This window comes from Pholcus phalangioides, unplaced genomic scaffold, assembly GCF_987345545.1.
Source record: "Pholcus phalangioides strain wild (caught in Gottingen) unplaced genomic scaffold, Ppha-v1.0 ptg000017l_1, whole genome shotgun sequence".
Classification (NCBI taxonomy): domain Eukaryota; kingdom Metazoa; phylum Arthropoda; class Arachnida; order Araneae; family Pholcidae; genus Pholcus; species Pholcus phalangioides.
In genome coordinates, this window is record NW_028301610.1 from 53,567,625 (window position 1) to 53,585,394 (window position 17,770).

Consider the following 17,770-nt stretch of genomic DNA (forward strand, 5'->3'; position numbering starts at 1 on the left):
CTCGGCTGCCAAATTGGGTCCTAAAACTGTTTATCACCAAAAGCATATACTTTTAGTGCATTTTTTTTTCTTCGAAATTTATTGCCACTTTCATCACTCGATACCATTAACTACGGAATTTTAATTCTTCCCTTACGCGACTTAAAATAATGTTTGTTTTGGCATAACAGCGTGTTAATATTTCAGAATACATTCCAGTGATTACATAAGGAAGCCACCTTGTAACCGAAAGCGCAACAGATCTTACGATATTAAGGTAGTGGGAATTATCGTAAACCAAGAAGAGACGTGATTGGCTGAAATCGTGTAATCGCGGAATAGCGGTGCATTTGCGAAATTAGCAATCGGACAAGGAGAACCTTGGAATAGGGCGCATTAGTGGTGACGTCATGACCGGCATCGCTGATTCCAAACAAACATGAGCTGAGCGAGATTATAAAGGAAAACTCCATAGGACGTAGATGAGCCTGTTTAAATTATTTTTCTAAAAACTAAATGATTAAATAACACTTGCGAGCTCTTGAAATAAAAACTTTATGAACATGCAATGTTAAAAATATAATAATAGTTCGTCTCTAATTAGCTATGGGTGCTTTTTTTTTCTCGCATGCTATCCGTTCACGTGCGTTTGACCTAATTGCTCTGAATATACAGTGTCCAGAGCAGCTGCAAAGAAATGAATTTTCAAATGGCCCAGCCAAACAAGATAGACACGCATATTTCATTTATGTCGTCAAACGATAAAGAGAAAGCTCTTTTTCTTGCAAGACCTCTTGAAGAAGCGGTTTGAGTAAGAAACGCGTATCCTGTCAACACCCACCCTAAAGACATAGCAACAAAAACGTTTTGACCGATCTTTAAAAAATATTTTTTCCCGTCTTCCAGATAACTTTGAAATAATATGGAATAAATATTTTTAAAAAATAAAAATTATGAGGTATTTTATGGTATGAAGGGGGCAAAGGACTATATTTTTGGCGGTGTTGCACAGTAAGAAAAGGTGAAATGTTCTTCAACCAATCATTTTGGGCATCGCACACGTGCTTTTATTTACATCAGGACCCAAGTTAGAACGAACAGAGATTAGGCCAAACGCACGTAAACGGATAACATGCGAGAAATATAAAGCTTTCATAGCTAATTAGAGACAAACTATTATTATATTTTTAACACTGCATGTTCACATGTTTCAAGAGCACGCAAGTCTTATTTAATCATTTTTTTTTCAGAAAAATAATTTAAACAGAATCTCATTTACGTTCTATGGCGTTTTCCTTTATAATCTCACTCAGCTCATGTTTGTTTGGAATCAGCACTGCCGGTCGTGACGTTACAATAATGCGCCCCATGGATACTGTATATTTTGGCATTAATATTTTTTAATTTTTATTAAAAAATTCAAACTCAAAAGGGAAAAAATATATAGTGGCTCAACAGCAAAAGCTTTAATGCAGATAGTTATCTGGCATAATTAAGAATGGTGAGAAATAATGCTGGACCAAAAAAAGCGGGACAGTGTCTTTCCAGTGGGACGTAAGGTGAAGCTATTTTGTTGGGTAAACTATGGTGCGTGGAATTGGACGGTTAAAAAGATCGAGCTCTTCTGCGAAACGATTTCAGTCTCCCACCATGGTTGTCTATTACGGCGGCAGATAAGCTCGAACCGCCCTGTTGGTGAGATAAATTCTAGCGTTTCTTCCACGTCGCATCTGCATCAAGAAATCCAACGGATTTTGTCAAAGCCGTAGCGGGGGAGTTTGGGAGTCTACCCCCCCCCCCCGGAATGTGTGAAAATGGCTGAAAAAAATGGGGGGGGGGGAAGATGGCCAAATCTATTGTTCGAAAACTTTGGTCTCCCTCCCGAAATGCAAGTGGTCCCCCTCCGAACGAAATTTCTAGCCACGAGCCTGGATTTTTCCATTTTAATATGTCATACCTCTAATTTACAAGCCTATTTTCAGGACTAAAAAATCGAACTACACACCAAATCTTGCGGATCACAATTTTTAAAATCAACTTTTCAAAATCACGTTATAGTGAAATTGCGGGATACCTGTAATTCGAATAATAATACCCGTAATTTTGAGAACCTTAAAAACCAAGTACACCACGTGATCAGCTTCTATAAGGTTGTTAGCTAAATGGTAAGTTTGGCGAGTTAAGCTATTTGGCTCGGTACTTGACTGTGATGCAACGTTTCCACTAGCACGTGACATTCGAAAGCGGTATAAAAAGTGAACCCCACAACCGGCAACGGCTAGACGTTCGAAGTTGCCGAGTGGAATGACACGATGAAAAATTGGTAAGAAAATATTGACCCGTTAGCGCCAAAATAGTGACTGCAGTGATAAATTGCTTTCATTCGATCATTGGAGAAAATCCGACCAGCAAGGAAACAGCACAGTAATTTCGCTCTGTTTAGAAGTGTCAAATTAACTTCTAGTAGAGGGGATCGAATTGAAGTACCAATAGAAGCTTACAGAATGAATAAGATTTGTTGCATTATCGATATCGAAGGGTTCCCTGCATCGCGTCTGAATCCGCATACCGGGAAGTTGGAATCCATTTTTCTTGTCAGAGAAATAGCCTACTGTAAAATTTCCGGATCTGACATAAACGAAGTGAAGCATTTTCTTTGCGACCTCAGAAACGTGAAGGATGATCATTTCACTCAAGCCGACCGGAAGCACATTCACTTCCTGGAGTCTAAGCACCATGGCCTGCCCTTGCGTCCAAGCCCGGGTGAAAAGAAGAATTTAACTTATGCTGAAATGAAGAGTGTACTTGCTGAGATGTATGCCGAGTGCCGCACAGATGAAAGGAATCTCGTCGCCTACAAAGGTGGACACCACAAGAAAAATTTCCTTTCCAAAATGGAAATACCGCATGTGAATATAGAGACATACGGATGCCCAACTTTCAACTCTCTCTGCAAGGAGCATCTGGATTACTGCCATCTCCACTGTGGTCATCATATCAAGTTGAGTAAAGCTGCTCTTCAGAAGCCGATCCATTGCTCCAAAGCACAAGTTTCTGCATTTAGAAACTGGATAATCGAACAGTAATGGAACTGAAAGGTATTTTCGTGAATTTTTTTTTTTTTTTTTTTTTAAAGAGAGGAGGGGAGATATATATACAAGTTCAATTCTCAAGTTTTGCATTCTATCCTATTCATTTTGAGTAAACTTTTGTATTTCTTTTACAGATATTTCCTGGTTGTTGTGGGGCCTGGACTACAACAATATTTACTACAACCTTGAAGGGTGATGTACATATTTATTTCTACAGAAATTGATAACAGCTCTAATATTTGAATCATTTTAATTTTTTCTGATTTCTATATATTCGAACATTCGATGCACAAACTTTCATGTTAACCTATTGCCAGTATTCTATGTTTACTACCTGCAATGTTTTTTCTGCAAGTGCATGATAAAGTTTTGTCAAAAATACCGCAAATATGCTATGTTTATCATCTGTTATGATTTTTCTGCTATATCTTGTGCAATTGACTTTTTGATAATACAAAAAGTTCCCTGTTAATGCTAATGCTGTTATGCTATGGTTTACCATCTACAATGATTTTACTGCTATATTTTGAGCAAGTGTTTGAACTGATTGGTTGTAGAATTTACATTCCAATAAATATGAGTGATCTCAAAGTGCCAAATTAATTTCCGAGTTTTATTTTTTGCTCTTGCTCAGTGTTTGTTTCCTTTCTAAATCAAAATATGCACTATATTCATCTTCATATTAAATTGAAGAGTCAATTAAATTGAAAAAGTGTTAAAATTATTAAAATTAATGAACATGAAATTTTTGAAGCTTCAATTAAACTCATTCTACTTGAAAAATCCAGCATTGAACTCGTGTGTTCATAAAAATGTATTTGATCAAAACATGATGTATTTAGCACCAATGTAGGTACACTCAAATTATATATTTCTTTCATGTATGTGCAACCTCAAAGTATGTCATACATTCCACACTGGGATCTGACGCATTTGGCTCTCAGACTTGAACAATTAGTTCATAAATAGGAAAGACGATGAAGAAAAACTATAGACCAAAAATTTATGATTCGCTCATTTTTATTGGTGGGTTTTGTTTTCTTCTGTCCACTTCATTGGGGCATTTTGGTGTAAGCAAGATTCTATAAGCCTATAAAATGTCATAGTCATTCTGTGGCTTACCTTTGTACTGGTCTGTCAATGCTCTTCATAGGCGTGGCTATAAAGGAATCATTGGGGGAGCTGAAAGTTGCCCAGGCACCTTGTATATGAATCATACAGTGGCAAAACTCGTTAAGTGCCAACCAGATTTTTTTACAGAAAGTGAGAGAAACTTATGTAGAGTATTTTTCGAGCTAACTGCTTGAAATTTAATGGCATAATATTAACATTTTAGCACACATCAGCTCAAAAAATACACTCCATAAAAGTTTCTTTTTCACTTAATGTAAAAAATCTGGTTGGTGCTTAACAAGTTTTTCAACTGGACAACTCATATAGCCTACACGACTCTAGCACATACTCGAGAAAAATTATTCGAGAATGGCAGTTTCATTTAATTGATTATTGGGGGTGGGGCTCTACTCTCCTTACAAAATTTGTTGGGTGGAGGGGGGGGGTCAAATAGCCTGAGTCCCCAGGACATCATTCCATGCAGTAATTAAGGAATGATCTGCTGCAAGAACATTAATTTCATAATGCTCTTCTGAATTCTAGATTCAAAAAGACTTTCTATACCAGCCGTTCTTAACCTTTTTTAGCTCGCGGAGCCTCGTAAGCAATTTTTTTATTTATTCATCAAAGTTACTGGTTTATTTTTGCTATTTAAAAATACTCATAATTATTTTTTTTTAATTTAGTTGTTTTTTTAATTTCTCTCAAGCGGCCGCGAGCCCGTGGTGAGTGCACTCGGAGACCCGGTGACAGGGGAGTTTTTTATAAATCCCTTTCTCAAGGAATGATTTCCTGATCCATAAACCATAACACTGAAATGGTGGATTCAGTAATTCAACATGGTTCATCTGAATATCTGAAAAAAAGTTTTACAACTGCCCTTTGATATCGCTTTGATTATTTGAAATTTGATCATCAAATATTTATAGCTCTTTTGCAAAAAACTTTTGGTCTACAAAACAATTTAAAATTCCATAAAAAAAATTTCTGAAAGATGAGAACTAAATCATAAAATAGAGATTGAATGATTAAAATTGGTTTGTGAAATGGAAAAGAATTTAACTCTCTCTCTCTTTAATTCTTATGGCATGCTGTTTGGAACCAGAGGATTAGTTTATGAAGATGTGTCGCACAGCCCAAGTTTGTAAATTGGAGGTTCATAAAATTGAGCAGTGGCTGTATACATTTATAGAAAATCTCTCAAACACCAAAAAGTAATATTATTATGAACAAGATTATGGTTATAGATGTAATTGTTTTGCTAAGCTATATGAGTTGCTACACATATATTACTGCCAAAGCCAGAAGTGCAGCCGATTTGTGAATTGGCCAGTCTGAATTCCAGAAGTAATTCTGACTTTGACCAGATATTTTATAAAGCACCCATAGATCCCATGTCAAAGCTCGATGGGCAGATGTAAGACGGCTCGGTAGGAGCCAAATCCATTTTTTTTAATCGCCAATGTCTGATGCATGTCTATATATAACAGCTATACTGGATTAGCTCCATGTAACGAATGAAATTTGAGAGGAAAAACTATAAAAATAATATATAAACATGTGGTTTTCCTGCCAAACATAATGAAAAAGAAATGATTACTGCATCGTGACTGGTTTGATGGCTTTTCATAACTAATATGGACACAATTATCACAAAAAGATACAGCAACTTGACAATTATTCCAAATCATGTCTTTTTTAATCAGACTTTGGACAGGAATCACCCGCCACTTCGCAAATTGGCGAATTTTGGGCTTTTGCAGTACACACACACATTGACTTTCTTTCAAACCAAGCACAACCCCAGTCTATCACTATGGGCAATTTACTACAGAGTCTGAAGTGTGCATGAGTACCTAACAGTCTATTATGCCAAACACCAACTTTGGCCATATCACTATAATGCAATTTACTGGTTTGGAAAGAAAGGCACGCTATCTATCAGTGGTCACCTCAAGCTTATTAGGGAAAATATCTTATCTAAAAAATATCTTATGTCTGGGCGTCCATAATTAAAAGACCCTATTTTAAAGTAGCCTACAGGTGAAGCCAGTCATCAGAAAATTGTAAAATTTTGTGAAAGACTTCATGAAGTTATTGGGAATTTGTTTCAGGGGGAAAAATTAGTTGCACATGCCACCACCAGAGGGCGTTTTATTAATGACACATTTACGCAAACGTTTAAAATTTTAACAATTATTAAACACTTTTACAATTTTTACTGCAACAAAACATGTTCCACATGATGGCCATCATTTTCAGATACCATGCAAGATCACAAGATGGCATGTTCCACAACTGACCAAAGTGTGTGTGGGGAAATGTTCAGCACGTGGCGTGAAATGCTGACTTTAAGGTCAGGTAAAATTCTAGGATTGTCATGACTTACACGACATTTCAAATGCCCCAAAGTCAAAAATCGCATGGATTAAGAATTGGGAAGGCCATAGATTAGGGAAATGCCCGCTGATGACACGTTCTGAATACAGAGTTGGCTTGATGTAATGAATAGGGCACTTGTTTTTTTAACCAGCATCACTGTCAACATTCAGATAATGAAGGTTCTATCCATATATATAACCCTAAATCAAGTTTTTTTTTTCTCTACTAGTGTGTCGACATCAAATTTAAATCAGATGTGCTTAACCTTTTTAACAGTGACTTAAAAAACATCAACTTTGTGTTCCCCAGATCTATGTCCAATTTTAAAAATATGGTTATTGAATAAATTTTTAAATAATAAAATATTTTCGTTTCAAAATTTCTGTAGTCGGTGGTAGGCATCTTAACCGGTGGGTGAACAGACATGGAACCAGTGCCCCAAATCAAACGTATCCATAAATCTGATAATAATGTCAGTAGATAAAGGAACTAAATCAAAATTCAAAAATTATTACAATAACCTAATAAATGTAATTATGATACTTAAAACTAATTTATCATTTATTTAAAAAAAACAATTTGTTGGAAAAAGTAAGGAAATCGTCAAATAGATTCTGAAAAAAAATTTCAAGTAATATTATCATTGAAAAAAATAAAATGTTGTGACTGATCCATCATCGCTGAGCCAAAACCGCTGATTCTATACATATAGAATTAACTACATTCAAGAAATTTGGTCAATAGTTTTGTTTCATGACGTAAAGACTGACTAAGGAGTTTCTCAAAATTTGACTCGTAACAGGGTCATGGGTGGGGGGGGGGGTTTCAAAGGTAACATAGAGGAAATCATGCAGAGCCAAAACCGCTGTTGATGCAAGGCGGCACCTATAGCAAAATCACTGGTGCTATATTCATGAAATTTGGTCAGAAATTGCGTTTTATGACATAAAGACAAACTAAGAAGGGGTTTTTGAAATTCAACCACTAAAAGGGGTTCAAAGGTAACATACAGAAATCATGCAGAGCAAAAACCGCTGAAACTATATTCATGAAATTTAGTCAAAAGTTTTATATATATATTCATGACATAAAGACTATGAAAAAGTGGTTTTTGAAATATGATTCCTAACGTGGTTATAAGGAGCAGTTGAAAGGTAACACAGGAATCACGCCGAAATGAGATCCCTGATGAAATTTTTGGTTAGCAGATTTATAGCATGATGTAGAAACTAATTGAGGTTTCTTTTCAAAATTTGACTCTAAAGGGGTGTCAGAAGGGGGGTTCAAAATAACAGAGAAATTGTTATGCTGAAACCATTGAAGTCTTATTTCATGATGTACAAAGTGTGACTAACAAGGGTTTTTTTCTTTCGAAATTCAACCCCTTAAGTGGTTCAAACTTAGCATTCATGGAAACTTAGTGAGAATTTTTTTCTTGATGTAAAGACAAACTCAGAGGGGTTTTTCTCTCAAAATTCTACCTCTAAGGGGGTTCAATAAAGGAGGGTGGATCATATTGGGATATCATGCTGAGCTTAGGCCGCTGAAACTATAAATCTGAAGTTTGGGCAGTATTTTTGTATTGCAATGTAGTGATTCACTAAGAAGTGATTTTTCAGAATCACCCCCCCCCTCCCAAAAAGGGGAGTTTCAAAGGTTATATGGAACGATAATCACTGAGCCGAAATCACTGAACCCATGTATATGAACTTTAGTCAGTATTATATTTTAGAATGTAGATACCCACTAAGATGGGATTTCTGAAAATTCACCCCCCCCCCCAAAAAAAGGGACATGACTGGCTTCAAATATTATATGGGGAGACTAATATTCATAATAATCTAACTATATTATCAAGACGAATTTTCAGATTACCAAATTTACATCTAGGCAAGCGAAGCGGCGGGTAACAGCTAGCATTATATAAATCTTTTTTTTTTTTGTAACGATAATGAAGGAAGGCGACGCAAGAAATTCATGTCGTTTTTGCCTGTGGGGTTTGTTTGCATTTAGGCGCATGATTTTGAGTTTGCAATTGAATGCTGGAATCAGGGCCGTAACTAGGAGATTTTTGCTACCCCACAACTTTAAAATTTTCTAAATTTTGTAATGGTGTTCTTTGTTTCCCACCTAAAACTACTGCCCCCTAAATTTTTCTGCTGGGGCAGTTGCCCCCTGCCCCCTCTAGTTACAACCCTGGCTGGAATGAAAAGTTCCAGCGCACACTCCTAACCTTACACTTTTTTCGCCTTTACACGCACACTCTTAAAGGCAGTTCTGAAGTTGTTTACAGCTATCGCACACAAAAGCGTATGTGTAAAGGGTCTTTTAGAATTGGGAACCACATAAAACCGACTTCAGCGGGTCACTAATCACACACATTGACTGTGCGAGTCAGGCACATATCTGGATTAGGGTGGCCCTCCCCCAAGAGCCCCATGCCTTGTATAAGGAGACTAAGCATTCAAAATCCAAAGTAATTTGAGCCTGAAATATGATCCTGAGAAATAATTTTTTATTTACCTCGAACATTTACCTGTACTGACATGAGTTGAACTTTTTTATATTCTTTGATTATATATCCTGCTTATTTTATTCCCAATATGATATAAGAAGGGTCAGCCAGGGTAATTGGAAACAAGACAGCTGCGAGCAAATTGGCGACTTTTATTGAAATATAACAAAAACCAGGTTAAGTTGGGTGGTATTGTTGGCAGGCCTGGAGCCAATTCTTACTTTTTCAGCAGAAGCTGATTGGGCCTAGATGAAAGTTAACAGCAAATAGAATTCCATTGTTCGTCTCTTGTTTTTCCACAAGTTTTGCTTCGCCACCTGCTGCTACAAGAGGCAAGGGTCAAATTACATGTCTTGTTGCCTTATACTGTGAGTGAAACCACATTGAAAACTTCAGTTATCTTCAGGGAACGGTCTCTTGCAAAATTTTTATTTTTACTTACTGTATTTTTCAGTGAAAACATGCTTGGTAATCAAGAGGGTTACATCCAGGGCCGGGCTTAGGAATTTTGTGGCCCCCTCCAAAAAAAGTTTATGCAGTCGCTCCCCATCTTGTAAATTTTTAGACTTACGAACATAAATCTTGAAGGGGAAAAAATTGTTCAGGAAGAACTCATTTTATTACACTTATTTTTTAATTATTTCAGGAACGCATTGATAGTCAAGATCATAATCAAACACAATATATTGAATGGAAATAGTAATTATTAATTAATAATGACTAATAATAATTGACATGGTCCACCTGCTTACACTTCTTCGTGGCTCAAATCATATTGAACAGACATACATTTCTGACATACTTTTAAAGCCTTGCATCATCTTTAGCAAAGATATGACTTATTTGATAAAAGAGATTATTAAAGATATAAAATTCGATAACTTTGATCATTTTTCGAATCTTTTATTGTTGTTTTTGCTCAACTAGTATATATAATAATAGTAAAGGAATCAAGAGTACTGGGATTCACAAAAATAAAGTGTATTCCGTTTAACGTTCCCACTTGGAAAGTTCTCGCTGAGTACGACTTATATATATATTTTTTCATAATTCTACCTTTTACTAACACTTAAAATTTCTCGTTTAGAGCATTTTCCCATCTACAATGGTTTTTATTGCGAGTTTTTGAAAAACGCTTTAAGTGAGATTCATTACATATGATCACTCCAATGTTATTACTTGTTTAAAACCAATTGCCACAAATAATATCCAAGATTGTGATCCCAATATTTGAATATTCAAACTTGAAATTCAATTCATACTTTGTATATCCGCCTTCCGGAATGTATGAGAGAATGATTCTCAGATGGTGGTGTCAAGAAATTTTGAAGAAGTTTTCAAGCTTCTCTAGGAGGGCCGTAAGTAGGCTGGGACAACTGGGGCACTACCCCAGGGCCCCGAGCGTAATAGGGGGAACTCCAAAAAATTTACATTTTTTTTGCTTAATAGAAACCCTTTCTGAAGGGCTCCAAGGAAAAGTCTGCCCCGGAAAGGCACACTACGGCCTTGCTCCCTAGGAAAACATCATGACAGTTCCCAGGAATGTATGCAATTAACACTCCGAAGTTACTTCACTCCGGGGCAGTCGTCATCTAGAGATGTCCATGCCACAGGCTACTATGGCTAGTGGAGGCACCACCGGATGAAACTACACATTGTGCGCACTATTGGTACCTTTAGACCAGATGGTAAATCCACAATGGGGGGGGGGATAAAATTACTATATTTCTTTTGTGGTGTCCCTTTTGTTTGATGCCCTAAGCATGTTTTTTTTCTTGATTGATGTAGCCCTGTTATATCTTTAATCAGCGTTTCTCAACATTTCAGAACCCAAGGACCATTAAAATGTCTGAAACAAATTGGTGAACTACTTTTGTCCCGTATTACGGGACATTCCTTTAATTTTGGTTTCCTGTAATTCTGTTTTTTTATACATATTTGTCTCGTTTTTCCAGTTTATTTGAATTTGTAATATTCACTGACGTAGTGAATACACATCATTTTCATTATATATAAATTATATTATGATAATTATTGCAAAAAATATAAATATACATCTCACGTATTTGTCAAGAGAGTAGTTCAACGTTTTTTCCATAATTTTTCAGCGATTTTAATACAAATTGGTAATTGTGTCTACTTCTGGCACGGTTTTTGGTGACAATTTCCGATGTCCCGTATTTTACTCCATTTAAGAAATTCTAGTTACCGTATTTTTCTCAATGAAATAAAGTCATCTGTTCATTTGAATAATTTTTTGTGCACATTTTTTAACTGTGATTTTTAACAGCCATTTATTTTCCTCTCCTTTCAGCAATTGAATTTTTTGGCAAATTTTAGAAATATCCCGAATTTAAGACTATATTTTCATAGATCTATGGTGAGCCTACATACATCATTATTGCTACATGATATTTTATTAGATGTTTATACGTTAAACACAAAAAATGATATTATAGGGACTTCTAACTGAAAGCCTCCTTTCACAATCAATAATAGTTTGATGGACAATTGCTGAGAAAGAAAAAAGTTTCTTATGGAAGAATTGCAGCCCTTGAAATTTTGCAGCCGGTGCGACTGCACCTTTCGCACCCCCCTAAGTTCGGCCCTGGTTACATCCCCCCCCCCTCCATTTTTCCTGCAATAAGGCAAATGGAACCAATGAATATATGCTAACCTTGTATTGGCTTTATCAACCGTGGTATGAAAATAAAGGAAGGGGAAAAGCTCCTGGGTCATAACAGACTTCTTTTATAGATAAGTACTTAAGAGACAAGTGTTCAGAACCAAGGCCGCAACTGGGGGGAACAGGTGTGTCTGCCGCCCTGGGCGCTGGACCAGAAGAGGCTCAAATTTCAAACTTTTACCTCTCTTTGAACATTACAAGGGGGCGCCAAAATGCATGTTTGCCCCCGCTGACCAAGCTTCTAGTTGCAGCCCTGTTCAGAACACAAATGTTATGAGTAGAGGAATGAAACTTCATAGAAACTTGAAAACCATTCCAGAAGTAAGGGATGGTGCCGCGATTCTTGTCAACCTTATAAATATGAAATTTATAAAGATATTTTTTGTGCAACTAATCAAAGTTAAGGCTCGTTGGGAACCAAAATGTGGAAGAAGAATCAGTACTGCATCTGCCTTTTAATGGCCCAACAACAAAAGTATGATTCAAAGTGACAGAGTTCTGTCATTCCTTCACCTCTCAAGTTTGATAGTCTGGGAAAATTAACATTTCCCTTCTCGTTTGCCTCGTGTAATGTCAAATAATATGTGGGGGAGGAGGAGGTATTATTAAATTCCTTGGGGAATAACATTGTGAGTTTTCTGCATGCCAAGGTAGTCAATTACCTTTGCATACCAGAGTAATTAAATGTTTGGATCTTTTATTAAAACGTTTTTCGTCTATGAATCATTTCCATGAATGATTTTAAAGCACAGACACCCTTGGGTTCCACTTGCCTCCCCTTCAAAGAGGCAAGTGGAACTAACAACCAAATAAAAAATAAAATTAATTTTTAACAGGGGAAACAGCAAAAAATTAATTCAAAACATTAGCTATAAAAGCAGCATGATTCAAAAAACCGCTGCTAAATTTTCAAGACGTTTTGTTGACTTCTCCAACATAAGTGTAAGGTTGAATTTGCACAATAGAAAAAAGCGGTTCTACTTACCTCAGTATATCTTATACTGTTTTACTGTCTATCATGATTTTCAAAAGGCATTCGATGAAAAGTGTTCACATCAGATTGGCATTGAGAGCAGCTTGTTGAATTGGATAGAATTCTATAGTTACAAGATAGATCACAGCGAGTTCTGGTTGAGGGGAAATTTTCTGATTGGAAATGTCCCTGGTCTTATACTTTTCCATTTTTATCAATGAACTTGATAGGTGTATCAACGGGATTGTTAGTAAATTCACAAATGATGCAAAGTTAATAGAGGTAGACCAGAATCTAAAGGCGGATACACACTACACTGACGTGGCGTGTTACCACACGTTAATGTGTGTGATATAAAGTTCCAGTAATGAGTCTTCTGTAGGTACGTTCACACTGTGCTGACACAACATGGTAAAATCTGTCTGTGATGATGTAATCTGACATAACACGCAAAAATCCGTGCACACTACTCTGATGTGACGTGGGACCACATAGAAATGCGTGTGATATAAATTCCAGCTATGAGCCTTCTGTAGCAGTGGCGGATCCGGGGGGGGGGGGCGATGGGAGCGATCGCTCCCCCCCCCGAGAGCCTTTAAACAATAGTTGAAGGGGCGATCGCCCCTCCCAAGAGCCTTCAAGCAAATATAACTCCAGTTACCTCACTTTTTTTCCTTATCAATCCTTAAATTTTTTAATTAATTTCCTTTTTTTTCTCAAAGTTCCTTTCCTTAAAATTTGTGCACTCGAAGAAGTTCCACCTTGAGATTTCTTCTGCTGGTAAGGTCGAAAAAATAAAGAAGTCATAGCCGGAGGAGGGTCAATTGTATTCCCACCAAGGTTCTACAGGGATTCCATATGATTCGGCTATTACGCTGCCTTTTCGCTACAACATATCCCCTAGCGCCTAAGGGCTCATGTAGAGAGGCAAAAAAATTTACACCCTTCAGTTTTCTTGGGAACGTTGCAATAAAGCACAAGCCATCCAATAAGATTAATCATCGTTTTCTAGCCTTTGTTATCTCTTTTTCTTAAATTCAGTCCTGAAACACGCAAGCTTGACATGGACCAAAAAATGGCCATATCTTCGAAAAAAACTGTTTTCGGTATGTAAAAATTTTTAATTTTTAAAATAAATGGGTGCTAAGAAAATTAATTCTATTACTTTTGTAGCACATCTGGGGTTTTCCCAGAGAATGAAGTTGCATTCGCTTACGGATTCACTGATAATGACATTAACCCCACAGGGTTAGGCTAACAGGGCTCAGAACGATTCTCATCATTTTTTGATTTTCACTCTACAAATTCACTATAGTGGGGCCTAAAAGTATAAAAAATCTCAGCAAAGCCCCCCCCCCCTCAAAAATGTAGCTCAAAAGCCCTGCTGCAGAAGGTGAGCATTTGAACACACACACATAGCTTCTCTATAATATCTATGAAAATATAGGCCTCTGCCCCATCTAATAATTAAAGCCTTTATAATTTGAAATAAGTACCTGGATTAAACGTTATAAGTGGATTCCGCATATAACGCTTTTCCAAAAATCACCATAAAAGTCGTTTTAAGCAGAAAAACGCTTTAAACAGGAATATTAACATTTCCCGTTTAAAGTGTTTTTCCCCTTGCAACGTCTTCGTAGTCTGAGCATTAGTTGAAGATGGGACCATGAAAATGAATCGCACTAAGCGGGAAAAGGTTCTAAGAGCAGTGCCGCAACCAGATGCTTGGTCAGCATCTTGGTGTCCCTTGCAATGTTAAAGGGCAGGTGAAAGGTTGAAATTCAAGCACCCCCCCTCCGGTCCAGCGCACCATACCTACCTCCACTTCCCAAGTTTCGGCCTTGAGGAACGTTATAAGTAGAATCCACTATATAAAATTGATTGTGTGGTGTCGGATGTTCTGTGGCAAATAAATTTAACCACAAAAAATCTAAATCTCTGAAATTTAAATTTCAGACAAAAAATCTGAAAATTAATATTGTGCACTTGATAATCATAATTAAATATTAATGAAAATCATTCCAATTTGCATGAAAGTAAGCTTTTGCTATTTAACGTATCTGTGGCGAAAAACTGTTTTTGAATAGGTTTTTGACAACCATATAGTCTGCACAAAATTGAATAAGAAATTTATTATTTTAAATCGCGCGATATTAGAATTTCATTAGGAAGTTTTTTAACTCTTAAATTTTTCTTAATTATGCAGACAAATTAGTACCCACATATTTTATTGAAATATGCGTCGATTATTTCTTGTTATCGAAAACAGTCTATACTTGTTTCAATAACTTTTCAATGTTATATTTTCATATTTAAGAACATTTTCATATTTTATCTTGACATCCTATTCAAATAAGCAAGATTTACCATTTAGTATTTCATGTATTTGTGTTTCCAAGATTTTATATTTCCTGATTAGTAATTCTCTGAAACTCGTGCTAAGGTGGTTCCAAATTAAAGTTTTCATCCTTTATGAGTTGTTTATTTGAAACCGAACCAGAGATTCAGGTTAGGAGATTGAGAGTAATTTTGATGTTCAGTCAGAAGTGCATTTACATTTTGCCGCCTGTAGGCTATTCAAATTTCACCGCCCTTCCACTCTAGTCTAATTTTCTCGACTACTCTATCCCCGAATTTACCATCCCATGTTATAGCTCCCCCCCCCCCCACTCCTGCAAGTACACCTGTATTAAAGTCACTCTTTTAAAGGTCCGTCCCACAAGAGTTTGCTAGGGGACGCTGGATAAGATAATTAAAGTTAAAGATAATAAAAGTCTTTGTCAGGATCCGCGGTCGCCTCGGGGAAACAATAATTTTTAAGGCTTTCAATACAAAGGCAGAAGAACGAGCGTCTTCCTTTGTGAATGACCGAACAAGTACAGTTTACTTCACGCCGGCTGTTATTTTTGCGGTTTATGTCCGACAAAGACTTTTATTAACTTTAATTATCTTACCCAGCGTCCCCTAGCAAACTCTTGTGGAACGGACCTTTTAGTCATTTACATGTTTGCACCCTGTTTTGGTCACACACATGTTTGACGCTGGTTTTGGTAATTGTTTCGTTATTTGCACGCACTCTAGACAATACCGTCTTAACGCATTCCCTGCAGGCGGGGGCCTCAAATGCAGAGAGGCCTCTGGTTTGAAATTTTAAAAGTAAACGTATCTCGCCAAGTAGGGGGCTCAGAAAAATTACTTTTTCCGAGGGCCCAGTATACGCTTCTGACGGCTGACTTTAGGCCACTCACTGAACTGGTCCCTCCCTCACTCTTTATGTCACTCATTTGTTCATTCACATTCTTACTCACGCTCTAAGTCACGCTTTTGCTCATTCACGTGCTTGCAAACTCTCTAGGTCACTCACTGACCTGGTCCCTTGCTGTCTGGGCAGAGGTGGGTTTATTTGAGGGTTATAAAAATTTCACCGCCCTTCTCCCATTTTGCTAATTTTCTTGGCTACTCAATCCTCAAATTTGCCGACCTTCTGAACTTGCCGCCCTGGGCTATAGCCCACTTAGTTCTCCTGTAAATAGGACATTGTCTTCAGTAGCTGGGCGTGAGGATGGTTAAAATCAGTTGCAAAAAAACATTGAGGGGAAAAACTGAAAAATGACCAGCAAAAAAAAAAAAAGAAAGGCTGATGGAAATGAATTTTTCTAGAACTAATAGAGATATAAATTATTAGTACAGTAGACTCTCGATAATCTGGCACATATCACACCAGGGTGTACTGGGTTAACGAAATCGCCGAATTACTGCAAATTGATTGAAAAAGTCCATTTAAATAACAAACTTCTGCTCATAAACATGTGCTCACTATGTTTTCCTCTTCTATGCTTGGAGAAAACCAGCCTAAAAACACCGGATTACTGGAGGGATTATTGAAAGTCTGACTCTATACGTAGTAGGATGGGAAACTTTATTTGAAGACAAAAATGGGTTTCAGACGCAAAATATTTTCATAAATCGGGTATACAAAGCTGGAAATTTGTAATTTTTTTAATTCTATCGTCTCCTTTCAAAATTATAAGTGATAAATGAGGAAGTTAAAGGTATTATTTGTAAATACAGACATGCCATAAATGGGTGTTTTACTGTGTGTAGTACTTATTTTCATTTTAAGAGAGGATACAAGTTTGGTGTGCTATAAAATTGTTCGCAGAAAGACAAATTAACTGTCTAGAACGTGAGTAACTGAAAGAAGACTGCTTAATGTTCTCTACACCAATCGCCAAGTCCTCGAAGCGTATACGTGAACACGAAAAGTTGCTGTAGTGAGCGTAGCTCGGCTTTGGATGCTTGAGTTTCCAGCAGTGGTTCCGAACCTTTTCAGTGCATACGCCAAGCAGATCATGAGTAAATACTAAACAAGGTATTGAGCGAAACAAGAGGGACCACCTTACGGACCCCACTGATGGAAACAAAGTCCCTTTGGTCGGGTCCAGTGGCGAGTGGGGAGTACTGAGCTGATATGAATTAGTACGAGACAAGCAGAGCCAATTGAACGCCCCACATGGATCTGCCAGCAAATAAATAGAATTCTCTATCAAACGAGACAGACCACAGAGGGCTCACCTGTAATAACTGATGTAAACAAAGCTCATTTGGCCGATCCCATCACCGGCATTCAAAGTCTGAAAAGGGAAAACATCTACCCTGTTTTGTACTGAAACCAAAACTGCCTTATCATGGACCTTACATATGAGAGGACAAAAGCTGCGCCGCATAGGTTCAGCTTTTTATCTGAAAGCATGCAGTAATTTAAAGTTTGAGCGGTCACAACAAGCTCAGTGCAACCCATTAAGGGTAAGGGGGCTGTCATTGTGCGTGCGTAGTAACTATTTATTTGATAACTACTTTGTTGTTGTGCGTCAAGTTCATGCTCCCGAGGGTGGAGCTGACAGGGCCGAAACTCACGAAACTGAACGATTCTCGTCTTTTTTTTTTTTTTTAAGCTATAAATTAACCATAAAGGGGCTCGTGAAAAGTCTGGTCTGAGAACCCACTAGAGGTTTTAGCCTAAGGGCCGC

The 17,770-nt window shown here is 37.2% G+C and overlaps 1 protein-coding gene and 1 long non-coding RNA gene across 3 annotated transcripts in view; one reads left to right on the plus strand and one right to left on the minus strand.

Moving 5' to 3' along the window:
- Nucleotides 1-3,651, plus strand: part of LOC149074116 (uncharacterized) — a 65,611-nt gene extending 61,960 nt beyond the window's left edge. Inside the window, exon 2 of the long non-coding RNA XR_016194346.1 lies at nt 3,206-3,651. This is a non-coding gene — a long non-coding RNA (uncharacterized LOC149074116). The remainder of the gene's footprint in view (nt 1-3,205) is intronic.
- Nucleotides 1-17,770, minus strand: part of LOC149074117 (uncharacterized) — a 420,692-nt gene that overhangs the window by 14,429 nt on the left and 388,493 nt on the right. The window lies entirely within an intron of this gene.